Source organism: Dreissena polymorpha, chromosome 2 (assembly GCF_020536995.1).
Source record: "Dreissena polymorpha isolate Duluth1 chromosome 2, UMN_Dpol_1.0, whole genome shotgun sequence".
NCBI classification, from domain to species: domain Eukaryota; kingdom Metazoa; phylum Mollusca; class Bivalvia; order Myida; family Dreissenidae; genus Dreissena; species Dreissena polymorpha.
This window is the reverse complement of record NC_068356.1, coordinates 85,707,169-85,720,027: the sequence shown is the minus strand read 5'-3', so window position 1 is coordinate 85,720,027 and position 12,859 is coordinate 85,707,169. Positions and strand designations below refer to the sequence as shown.

Below are 12,859 nucleotides of genomic sequence, written 5' to 3'. Positions count from 1 at the left end.
AGAAATTGTAGTTTTAAGTATCGATTTCTCGGATTTATTTTATATATTTTGTTCGCTTATTTGCGTTTAAATTTGATTGTTTGTTGTTTACTTGCGAACTATTTTTCATGTGTACGCTAGTGGATATGTAATCAGGTTACCATATTTACATCAATGAAATTTAACTGTTGTTTGTTTTTGTTTGTTTTGTTAATATTTTCTAAACGGGTTCAGCTATGTATGTTAAACACAATATGAACTTATTAATTAATTTGGGAATAAAATCGCAATATGTATTAATTAAAATCAAATTTGAAGTGTCTATCGCGTGAATTGCCTCCTTGGGTTGAATTGTGTTTGGGTTGCTATTAACGCTATTAACGCTTCCGGCGAGAACTCATTTTATAGCGATTGCGCAATAAAAAACACCACTTTTTCGTAATTTTATCAAAAACTGGACTTTTCCCAGATATGACGAATACGCCATCGTGTAGATCGAGTTCTGGTCCATATACATGTCAAATTTCAGCAAAAGTTACAGACCAGTTTTCAAGACTCCCAAATCGCTGCTATACGCTGGAGCTTAACGAATTTTAGCCCCCTTTATCATTCGTTCGATTGAACGTCATCAATGATGACGTCCAATACAGCACTCATTCCATACTAGAGTTGCGACACCTTAAGGGTTTCGCGGGATGGAATGAGTGGAGAGTTCAAATCAAATTGAAAATCGATTATTTCAAAATAAAAAATTGGTACGAAAAAATATGTGGGCAGTGGGTACGAAAAAAAAAATAATTTGGGTACGAAAACAAATTTGAGTACGAAAAAAAAAAAGGGTACGAACAAAATAAAGGTACGAAAAACTATTTGGGTACGAAAAAAATGGGTACGAATAAAAAATTAGGTACGAACAAATTTGTGTACGAAAAAAATTTGAGTACGACATATGGGTACGAAAAAATTTGGGTATGAACAAATTTGTGTACGAAGAAATAATGGGTACGAACATAATATGGGCATGAAAAAAAACTAATTTGGTTACGAAAACAAATTAGAGTACGAAAAAATAAAGGAAACAAAAAAAATTAGGGTACGAAAACTATTTGGGTACGAAAAAAAATTGTACAAATAAAAATCTGGGTACGAAACAAATTTGGGTACTAAAAAAATGGGTACGATTTTTTTTATTTGGGTACGAAAAAAATGGGTATGAAAAAAAAATTGGGTACGAACAAATTTGGGTACGAAAAAGATTGGTAAGAAAAAAAAAATGGGTACGAACAAATTTTGGTACGAAACACATACGGGTACGAAAAACATACGGGTACGAAAAAAAAATTGGGTACGAAAACAATTGGGAACAAAAAACATTTGGGTACGAAATAATGGGTACGAAAAAAAAAATTGGTACGAACAAAAATTTAGGTACGAAAAAAATGGGTACGAAAAAAATTGGGCACGAAAAAAAGGGGTACGAAAAAAATTGGGTACGAAAAACATTTGGGTACGAAACTAATGGGTACGAATTTTTTTTTAGGTACGAACAAATTTGGGTACGAAAAACATTTAGGTACGACAAAAATGATTACGAAAATCGAAAAATTGGGGTATGAAAAATCTAATTTGAATTGTCTAGCCCGTGAATTGTCTCCTGGGGGTGAATTGTCTTGGGGTTGCTATTAAGGCTACATGTACTTCCGGCCAAGCCACGTGTTTATAGCGATTGCGCAATAAAAAACACCACTTTTTCGTGATTTAATCAAAAATTAGATTTTTCCCAGTAATAACGAATACGCCAACAGGTAGATCGCGTTATATGTACAGTTAATGGAAAATTTCATAGGGCCATACATTGTAACTCTGTGAAAAATCATCTGACCAGAACCGGCTGATAATATGCATGTCTCCTCTTGGTAGTGAAGCTTCCCATTAAGTTAAATTGAATTCCAGTCATTAGTTGCTGAGAAATAGCCCGACAAAAATTGTGCACGGACGGACAGACGAAGCGGCGACTATATGCTACCCCCTTAAAAAATTTGGGGAGAGCATAATAAAAAAGTTGTGGCAATTTAAAGGTGGTACGCAAACTTTAAAATAGATTTATCAATTATATGCTTATTCTTAGTGAAAAAAAGGCCATAATTGTTACAAAATGCTTGATACAGTTATCTGCTTTTGTTTATACATTGGGGTCATGTTGGTTAAGAAGCAAAATACATGTATGAAAGCAATATGTCAATGGACATAGGAAATATATTCGAGGTGGTACGCAAACATTCCAATGCGCGCACCTACGCCGGGGTGAGTAGGATAGCTACACTATATATATTTCATATATAATAGTCGAGCTAAAAAGTAAATATACTATAAACAACAAGCTTACCTCAATCACAATTTTAATGCAATGCAGTTAAACTATAAAGTTACAATGATATGCCAGGGATTGAAACTAACTTTTTACTATTGTGGGCAACCATCTTTAGTATTTTGGTTGCCCAGATAAAGAATAACGAGCCCAGAAATATGAACATGTGAATATTATTATACATTTTTTAAATAAAATAATAGATAATTATATACATTTGCTGACAATACACATGTTCAATGCATGATGTATTATTATGAGCCTCAATTGAATCATGTCCTATTCCTATATAATGAATGTTATTTAACTAGTATTGATCCATGGTGATCAATTGTTTTTCAATTTTTATTGCACTGAATTGTTTTAAGATTTAAAAAAAAACAAGTTTACCAACTTTTGATATTGAGTTGCCCAGGCCAAAATCTACTTGCCCCGGGCTCATGGGAAACCACTTATTTCCATCCCTGTATGCTCTTCATTTTCTGTTCTTCCATCCCGTTCTCAAAATTAATTTTAAAGCACAATATTTTTTAATAACATTTGTATGAATTACTAACCATTATCACCCAAAACACAATTTTACAACGCTGTAATCGTGTCGTAGAGATTTAGTTTACTATTATCAGTGTTCTCTTTAAATACCGGCAGCCAGCGATTCTGCCGGTTACATTTACTCTTACATTTACATGACGGCTTTTTTTCCCAAATATATCAAGTAAATGTCATAAATGCTTTTGTTTTACTGCATAGTTGCCGGCCATATAACTGGTACTCAATTTTCTGGAAAACACTGAATTATGCATGAAAAACACACAATATTTAAAATCTTAGATTCGTTTTTAAAATAAATTGACACTTATAGCTTGTCGCCATTAAAATCCAAAGATTCAAATAATTTTCCACGAGGTACGTCAACAATTGCGTAATCAAATGAATGAAAAATAAAAGTAAACAAAGCCGGATTTTACATAAATTCCAGTTTGATAAACACAACAAGGTAAAGGTACCTTGTAGTCGGTGAGATATAATAATAATACAGTTAGTAAGGCTCGTACCCTGGGTACGGTAAATATACTAAAACGTACCCTGGAATTTTAACACTAAATCTGTTGTTGTCGGGTATTTTGTAAAAATTAATTATGTTTACATTTATGTCAATTTTCTGTTCAATGGCATTTATATTATCAAAACTCATTGTTAAAATCAATGATGTGATTTAATTTTAAATCTTAAATTGTTTAAAGTCGCGTCATTGTATGACGTCGTCAAGTATAATATTTTCCGCGACATCGCACGCTCACTTTTTACCGTCATAGATTTTTTTAAAGAAACATTATTTGGTTTGCAAGGTCCGTTATAAATGGGGAATGGTTAAATGGTATTTATATTATGTTTTAACAATTAATTCATGCTGTGTAATAAATATTGAATAAGATATTTCGATATTGATTGAACATGTTTCAAATTGTTATTTATGAAACCTCTTATTCTAATGAGTGTATGCTATTATATTATACTTTGTAAAGCATATCTGTTGTACTATAATCTTATTATTCATTCTTTATTGTTAATTTCATTTATTGTAGAGAATCGTCAATGTTACATCTAGTTGCCAATGCTTGTCGTTAGTGTTAGTTTTCAATGCTTGTTATCATTGTCGTCAATTTTAGTCGTCAATCCTTATCGTCATTATACATGAAGGAAATAAAAGCAGAAACAGAGACGTATTCTTGATTACTTGATTATTCCTACGGCGTCCTCTCAACACTCATACTAAAAAGCATGTTGATGCAGATTTTTTAAAAGAGAAGTTTCTTTAAGGTAAACAATATTGTTTTACGTTAATCGGTAGCATGTTTAACAATATCGGATTTTGGGCGGATATACAACTCGGATACAATCTAATATTTGCGGGTATGTTTAAGTTTATTTACCGTACCCGGGGTACATGTAAGTAAAGTTAAGAGTACCCGGGGTACATGTACCGGTAAGTAGTACCCGAGCCGAGAATGACCAATCGAGCCTTAGTAAGTGAGTGATGGTGTATGGGATAACATGCACTGAGGGTGTATATTTTTCACGAACAAGTCAATTGAAGGTGTTAGAGATGCATTGATCCATAAGATTAAAAAGGGTAATTAACCACGGGCTTATTAAAATTAAAATGATGACATTACATTGTACCAGCTGTTTATTGTTGCAATATTTTAAATAATGTAAACAACTTACCTTGTATTAAGTTGGCACATTGTTGTCAGGTGTAGAAACTTTTTATACTTATTTCTCTTAAGTTGCACTGGCTGAACCAAAAGAATTATGTAGTCGTTTCTAAATAATCACGAAACAACCTACTAATGCATATATGCTTGCCAGTTACTGAGTTTGTGCATTTCCATTCATTATATTATCGGCCTTGGCAAACAGCGTAGAATCAGATGAGACGCTGTGTGGTGTCTGCTATTTCGTTACGCTGAAGATTTCCATATCGGATTATCCGCGGGTGTTTTTATGTCAAATGTTATGGTTTTTCAATAGATCGTATACTTATCGTCAAAACAGCGAATTAGCGTTCACTTTAGATCATTTCTGATGATCTTATTTTGTAAATATTTTCTGAGTGTTAATTCCTATGTTGCTATGTCGTCAGCCATTTTGACGGTTGCTTTATTTACTTTCGGTTTCCACTATAAACGAAATTAATTGATTTGCTGCTCGCGTTTATTTATTGATTAAATAATAAATTATTAAACCCTAATAATATAATTGTCTCAATATCATTTATATTCAAGATATTATCGGATAAATAGAATACCATTCTAATACCAGTGTGTACTTACATTTATCTCGGAAAGCCTAGCCGTGTAAACCTCTCTTCAACTCGTCGCACACAATACGTTGAATAACACATAGATTTATGTCATGTTTATTAAAAAACCACACTGTGCACAAAAGACATGCATGTGTACTTCCGATTGATATTCAAACACAATTATTACGTCTTTGTTTATCGATTAAACGCCTAACTTTATATTAAATTAATAACGCGTAACTTGGTTTCTTTGTTTATTAACAAGATGGAAGCTAGCCTAAGCGCTTTTCATGACGTCATGCGCGCGTGCCGTTTCCCATAAAAATATTTCAACACAAAATACTCGAAAACTTGATTTTTCCCAGGTATAGCGCCTACGCCAACAGGTAGATCGCATTCTTGTCCATATACATGTCAAATTTCAGCAAACGTGCTCGGCCAGTTTTCAAGGCGCTCAAATCGCAGTGATTTGCCCCAGCTTAACGAAACTTAGCCCCCTTTATCATTCGTTCGAATGAACGTCATCAATGATGACGTCCAATACATCACTCATTCCATATTGAACGTCATCAATGATGACGTCCAATACATCACTCATTCCATACTAGAGTTGCGACACCTTAAGGGTTTCGCGTGATGGAATGAGTGGAGAGATGAAATCAAATTGAAAATCGATTACTAGAGTTGCGACACCTTAAGGGTTTCGCGGGATGGAATGAGTGGAGAGTTCAAATCAAATTGAAAATCGATTATTTCAAAATAAAAAATTGGTACGAAAAAATATGTGGGCAGTGGGTACGAAAAAAAAAATAATTTGGGTACGAAAACAAATTTGAGTACGAAAAAAAAAAAGGGTACGAACAAAATAAAGGTACGAAAAACTATTTGGGTACGAAAAAAATGGGTACGAATAAAAAATTAGGTACGAACAAATTTGTGTACGAAAAAAATTTGAGTACGACATATGGGTACGAAAAAATTTGGGTATATGAACAAATTTGTGTACGAAGAAATAATGGGTACGAACATAATATGGGCAGGAAAAAAAACTAATTTGGTTTCGAAAACAAATTAGAGTACGAAAAAATAAAGGAAACAAAAAAATTAGGGTACGAAAATTATTTGGGTTCGAAAAAAATTTGTACAAATAAAAATTTGGGTACGAAACAAATTTGGGTACTAAAAAAATGGGTACGATTTTTTTTTATTTGGGTACGAAAAAAATGGGTATGAAAAAAAAATTGGGTACGAACAAATTTGGGTACGAAAAAGATTGGTACGGAAAAAAAAATGGGTACGAACAAATTTTGGTACGAAAAACATACGGGTACGAAAAAAATGGGTACGAAAAAAAAATTGGGTACGAAAACAATTGGGAACAAAAAACATTTGGGTACGAAATAATGGGTACGAAAAAAAAAATTGTTACGAAAAAAAATTGGTACGAACAAAAATTTAGGTACGAAAAAAATGGGTACGAAAAAAATTGGGCACGAAAAAAAAGGGGTACGAAAAAAATTGGGTACGAAAAATTTGGATACGAAAAACATTTGGGTACGAAACTAATGGGTACGAATTTTTTTTTAGGTACGAACAAATTTGGGTACGAAAAACATTTGGGTACGACAAAAATGATTACGAAAATCGAAAAATTGGGGTATGAAAAATCTAATTTGAATTGTCTAGCCCGTGAATTGTCTCCTGGGGGTGAATTGTCTTGGGGTTGCTATTAAGGCTACATGTACTTCCGGCCAAGCCACGTGTTTATAGCGATTGCGCACTAAAAAACACCACTTTTTCGTGATTTTAATCAAAAATTAGATTTTTCCCAGTAATAACGAATACGCCAACAGGTAGATCGCGTTATATGTACAGTTAATGGAAAATTTCATAGGGCCATACATTGTAACTCTGTGAAAAATCATCTGACCAGAACCGGCTGATAATATGCATGTCTCCTCTTGGTAGTGAAGCTTCCCATTAAGTTAAATTGAATTCCAGTCATTAGTTGCTGAGAAATAGCCCGACAAAAATTATGCACGGACGGACAGACGAAGCGGCGACTATATGCTACCCCCTTAAAAAATTTGAGGACAGCATAATAAAAAAGTTGTGGCAATTTAAAGGTGGTACGCAAACTTTAAAATAGATTTATCAATTATATGCTTATTCTTAGTGAAAAAAAGGCCATAATTGTTACAAAATGCTTGATACAGTTATCTGCTTTTGTTTATACATTGGGGTCATGTTGGTTAAGAAGCAAAATACATGTATGAAAGCAATATGTCAATGGACATAGGAAATATATTCGAGGTGGTACGCAAACATTCCAATGCGCGCACCTACGCCGGGGTGAGTAGGATAGCTACACTATATATATTTCATATATAATAGTCGAGCTAAAAAGTAAATATACTATAAACAACAAGCTTACCTCAATCACAATTTTAATGCAATGCAGTTAAACAATAAAGTTACAATGATATGCCAGGGATTGAAACTAACTTTTTACTATTGTGGGCAACCATCTTTAGTATTTTGGTTGCCCAGATAAAGAATAACGAGCCCAGAAATATGAACATGTGAATATTATTATACATTTTTAAAATAAAATAATAGATAATTATATACATTTGCTGACAATACACATGTTCAATGCATGATGTATTATTATGAGCCTGAATTGAATCATGTCCTATTCCTATATAATGAATGTTATTTAACTAGTATTGATCCATGGTGATCAATTGTTTTTCAATTTTTATTGCACTGAATTGTTTTAAGATTTAAAAAAAAACAAGTTTACCAACTTTTGAAATTGAGTTGCCCAGGCCAAAATCTACTTGCCCCGGGCTCATGGGAAACCACTTATTTCCATCCCTGTATGCTCTTCATTTTCTGTTCTTCCATCCCATTCTCAAAATTAATTTTAAAGCACAATATTTTTTAATAACATTTGTATGAATTACTAACCATTATCACCCAAAACACAATTTTACAACGCTGTAATCGTGTCGTAGAGATTTAGTTTACTATTATCAGTGTTCTCTTTAAATACCGGCAGCCAGCGATTCTGCCCGTTACATTTACTCTTACATTTACATGACGGCTTTTTTTCCCAAATATATCAAGTAAATATCATAAATGCTTTTGTTTTACTGCATAGTTGCCGGCCATATAACTGGTACTCAATTTTCTGGAAAACACTGAATTATGCATGAAAAACACACAATACTTAAAATCTTAGATTCGTTTTAAAAATAAATTGACACTTATAGCTTGTCGCCATTAAAATCCAAAGATTCAAATAATTTTCCACGAGGTACGTCAACAATTGCGTAATCAAATGAATGAAAAATAAAAGTAAACAAAGCCGGATTTTACATAAATTCCAGTTTGATAAACACAACAAGGTAAAGGTACCCTGTAGTCGGTGAGATATAATAATAATACAGTTAGTAAGGCTCGTACCCTGGGTACGGTAAATATACTAAAACGTACCCGGGAATTTTAACACTAAATCTGTTGTTGTCGGGTATTTTGTAAAAATTAATTATGTTTACATTTATGTCAATTTTCTGTTCAATGGCATTTATATTATCAAAACTCATTGTTAAAATCAATGATGTGATTTAATTTTAAATCTTAAATTGTTTAAAGTCGCGTCATTGTATTACGTCGTCAAGTATAATATTTTCCGCGACATCGCACGCTCACTTTTTACCGTCATAGATTTTTTTAAAGAAACATTATTTGGTTTGCAAGGTCCGTTAAATGGGGAATGGTTAAATGGTATTTATATTATGTTTTAACAATTAATTCATGCTGTGTAATAAATATTGAATAAGATATTTCGATATTGATTGAACATGTTTCAAATTGTTATTTATGAAACCTCTTATTCTAATGAGTGTATGCTATTATATTATACTTTGAAAAGCATATCTGTTGTACTATAATCTTATTATTCATTCTTTATTGTTAATTTCATTTATTGTAGAGAATCGTCAATGTTACATCTAGTTGCCAATGCTTGTCGTTAGTGTTAGTTTTCAATGCTTGTTATCATTGTTGTCAATTTTAGTCGTCAATCCTTATCGTCATTATACATGAAGGAAATAAAAGCAGAAACAGAGACGTATTCTTGATTACTTGATTATTCCTACGGCGTCCTCTCAACACTCATACTAAAAAGCATGTTGATGCAGATTTTTTAAAAGAGAAGTTTCTTTAAGGTAAACAATATTGTTTTACGTTAATCGGTAGCATGTTTAACAATATCGGGTTTTGGGCGGATATACAACTCGGATACAATCTAATAATTATTTGCGGGTATGTTTAAGTTTATTTACCGTACCCGGGGTACATGTAAGTAAAGTTAAGAGTACCCGGGGTACATGTACTGGTAAGTAGTACCCGAGCCGAGAATGACCAATCGAGCCTTAGTAAGTGAGTGATGGTGTATGGGATAACATGCACTGAGGGTGTATATTTTTCATGAACAAGTCAATTGAAGGTGTTAGAGATGCATTGATCCATAAGATTAAAAAGGGTAATTAACCACGGGCTTATTAAAATTAAAATGATGACATTACATTGTACCAGCTGTTTATTGTTGCAATATTTTAAATAATGTAAACAACTTACCTTGTATTAAGTTGGCACATTGTTGTCAGGTGTAGAAACTTTTTATACTTATTTCTCTTAAGTTGCACTGGCTGAACCAAAAGAATTATGTAGTCGTTTCTAAATAATCACGAAACAACCTACTAATGCATATATGCTTGCCAGTTACTGAGTTTGTGCATTTCCATTCATTATAGTATCGGCCTTGGCAAACAGCGTAGAATCAGATGAGACGCTGTGTGGTGTCTGCTATTTCGTTACGCTGAAGATTTCCATATCGGATTATCCGCGGGTGTTTTTATGTCAAATGTTATGGTTTTTCAATAGATCGTATACTTATCGTCAAAACAGCGAATTAGCGTTCACTTTATATCATTTCTGATGATCTTATTTTGTAAATATTTTCTGAGTGTTAATTCCTACGTTGCTATGTCGTCAGCCATTTTGACGGTTGCTTTGTTTACTTTCGGTTTCCACTATAAACGAAATTAATTGATTTGCTGCTCGCGTTTATTTATTGATTAAATAATAAATTATTAAACCCTAATAATGTAATTGTCTGAATATCATTTATATTCAAGATATTATCGGATAAATAGAATACCATTCTAATACCAGTGTGTACTTACATTTATCTCGGAAAGCCTAGCCGTGTAAACCTCTCTTCAACTCGTCGCACACAATACGTTGAATAACACATAGATTTATGTCATGTTTATTAAAAAACCACACTGTGCACAAAAGACATGCATGTGTACTTCCGATTGATATTAAAACACAATTATTACGTCTTTGTTTATCGATTAAACGCCTAACTTTATATTAAATTAATAACGCGTAACGTCAGTTTCTTTGTTTCGTAGCAAGATGGAAGCTAGCCTAAGCGCTTTTCATGACGTCATGCGCGCGTGCTCTTTCCCATAAAAATATTTAAACGCAAAATACTCGAAAACTTGATTTTTCCCAGGTATAACGCCTACGCCAACAGGTAGATCGCATTCTTGTCCATATACATGTCAAATTTCAGCAAACGTGCTCGGCCAGTATTCAAGCGCCACAAATCGCGACTATATGCCTCAACTTAACGAAACTTAGCCCCCTTTATCATTCGTTCGATTGAACGTCATCAATGATGACGTCCAATACATCACTCATTCCATATTTCTAAAAAAAAATGGTACGAAAAAATATGTGGGTAGGAAAAAAAAACAAATTTGGGTACGAAAACAAATTTGAGTACGATAAAAAGGGTACAAACAAAATAAGGGAACGAAAAAACTATTTTGGTACGAAAAAAATGGGTACAAATAAAAAATAAGGTACGAAAAAATTTGTGTACGAAAAAAAAATGAGTACGAACAAATGGGTACGAAGAAATTTGGGTACGAACAAATTTGTGTACGAAAAAATTGGGTACAAAAAAATGTGGGTACGAAAAAAAAAATGGTTATGAAAAAAAATTAGGGTACGAAAAACTATTTGGGTACGAAAAAAAAGGTTCAAATAAAAATTTGGGTACAAAAAAAATTGGGAACAAAACGAATTTGGGTACGAAAAAAATTTGAGTACGAACAAATGGGTTTAAAGAAATTTGGGTTCGAACAAATTTGTGTAAAAAAAAAATTGGGTACGAAAAAAAATTTGGTTATGAAAACCTATAGGGAACGAAAAAAATAGGGTACAAAAAACTATTTGGGTACGAAAAAAAAAGGGTACATATATAAATTTGGGTACAAAAAAAATTGGGTACGAAACAAATTTGTGCACCGACGGACAGACGAAGCGGCGACTATATGCTCCCCCTAAAAAATTTGGGGGGGAGCATAATAAACAAGTTATGGCAATTTAAAGGTGGTACGCAAACTTAATAATAGATTTATCAATTATATGCTTATTCTAAGTGAAAAAAAGGCCATAATTGTTACAAAATGCTTGATACAGTTATCTGCTCTTGTTTATACATTGGGGTCATGTTGGTTAATAAGCAAAATACATGGTGTATGAACGCAATATGTCAAGTGACATAAAAAATATTTGAGGTCATATGCAAACTTTAACATAGATTTATCAATAATATGCATATTATTCTAAGTGAAAAAGGGCCTAATTCTGTTAAAATGCTTGATACAGTAAATGAGTTGTCTGCTCTTGTTTATAGATTGGGGTTATGTCGGTAATGAAGTATGCAAAATATAAAAGCAATATGTCAATGGACATAGGAAATATATTTGAGGTGGTACGCAAACATTCCAATGCGCACGCCGACGCCGGGTTGAGTAGGATAGCTCGACTATATATATTTCATATATAACAGTCAAGCTAAAATGTAAATATACCATAAACAACAGGCTAACCTCAATCACAACTTTAATGCAATGCTTATAACAATAGAGATACAATGATATGCCAGGGATTGAAACTAACTGTTTACTATTGTGGGCAACCATCTTTAGTATTTTGGTTGCCCAGATAAAGAATAACGAGCCCAGAAATATGAACATGTGAATATTATACATTCTTTTAATAAAATAATAGATAATTAAATACATTTGCTGACAACACATGTTCAATGCATGATGTTTTATTATGAGCCTGAATTGAATCATGTCCTATTCCTAAATAATGAATGTTATTTAACTAGTATTGATCCATGGTGATCAATTGTTTTTCAATTTTTATTGCAGTGAATTGTTTTAAGCTTAAAAAAAAAGAAGTTTACCAACTTTTGAAATTGAGTTGCCCAGGCCAAAATCTACTTGCCCCGGGTTCACGGTAAACCACTTATTTCCATCCCTGTATGCTCTTCATTTTCTGTTCTTCCATCCCATTCTCAAAATTAAATTTAAAGCCGATATTTTTTAATAACATTAGTATGAATTACTAACCATTATCACCCAAAAAACAATTTTACAAAGCTGTAATCCCGTCGTAGAGATTTAGTTTACTATTATCAGTGTTCTCTTTAAATACCGGCTGCTAGCGATCTTGCCGGTTACATTAACTCTTGATGCCGGCTACTTTTCCCAAATATATCAAGTAAATGTCACAAATGCTTTGGTTTTACTGCATAGTTGCCG

General features: G+C 32.9%; 2 long non-coding RNA genes across 2 annotated transcripts; one reads left to right on the top strand and one right to left on the bottom strand.

The window, feature by feature from the left end:
* Positions 1–2,842: 2,842 nt before the first annotated feature.
* On the top strand, positions 2,843–10,531 carry LOC127867929 (uncharacterized). The gene is made up of 3 exons (XR_008043813.1): positions 2,843–3,696; positions 8,922–9,391; positions 9,980–10,531. It is a non-coding gene; the product is annotated as an uncharacterized LOC127867929 (long non-coding RNA).
* Positions 9,936–10,629, bottom strand: LOC127867930 (uncharacterized). The gene is made up of 2 exons (XR_008043814.1): positions 10,412–10,629; positions 9,936–10,044 (listed from the first exon to the last, which is right to left on the bottom strand). It is a non-coding gene; the product is annotated as an uncharacterized LOC127867930 (long non-coding RNA).
* Between the last annotated feature and the right edge of the window lie 2,230 nt (positions 10,630–12,859).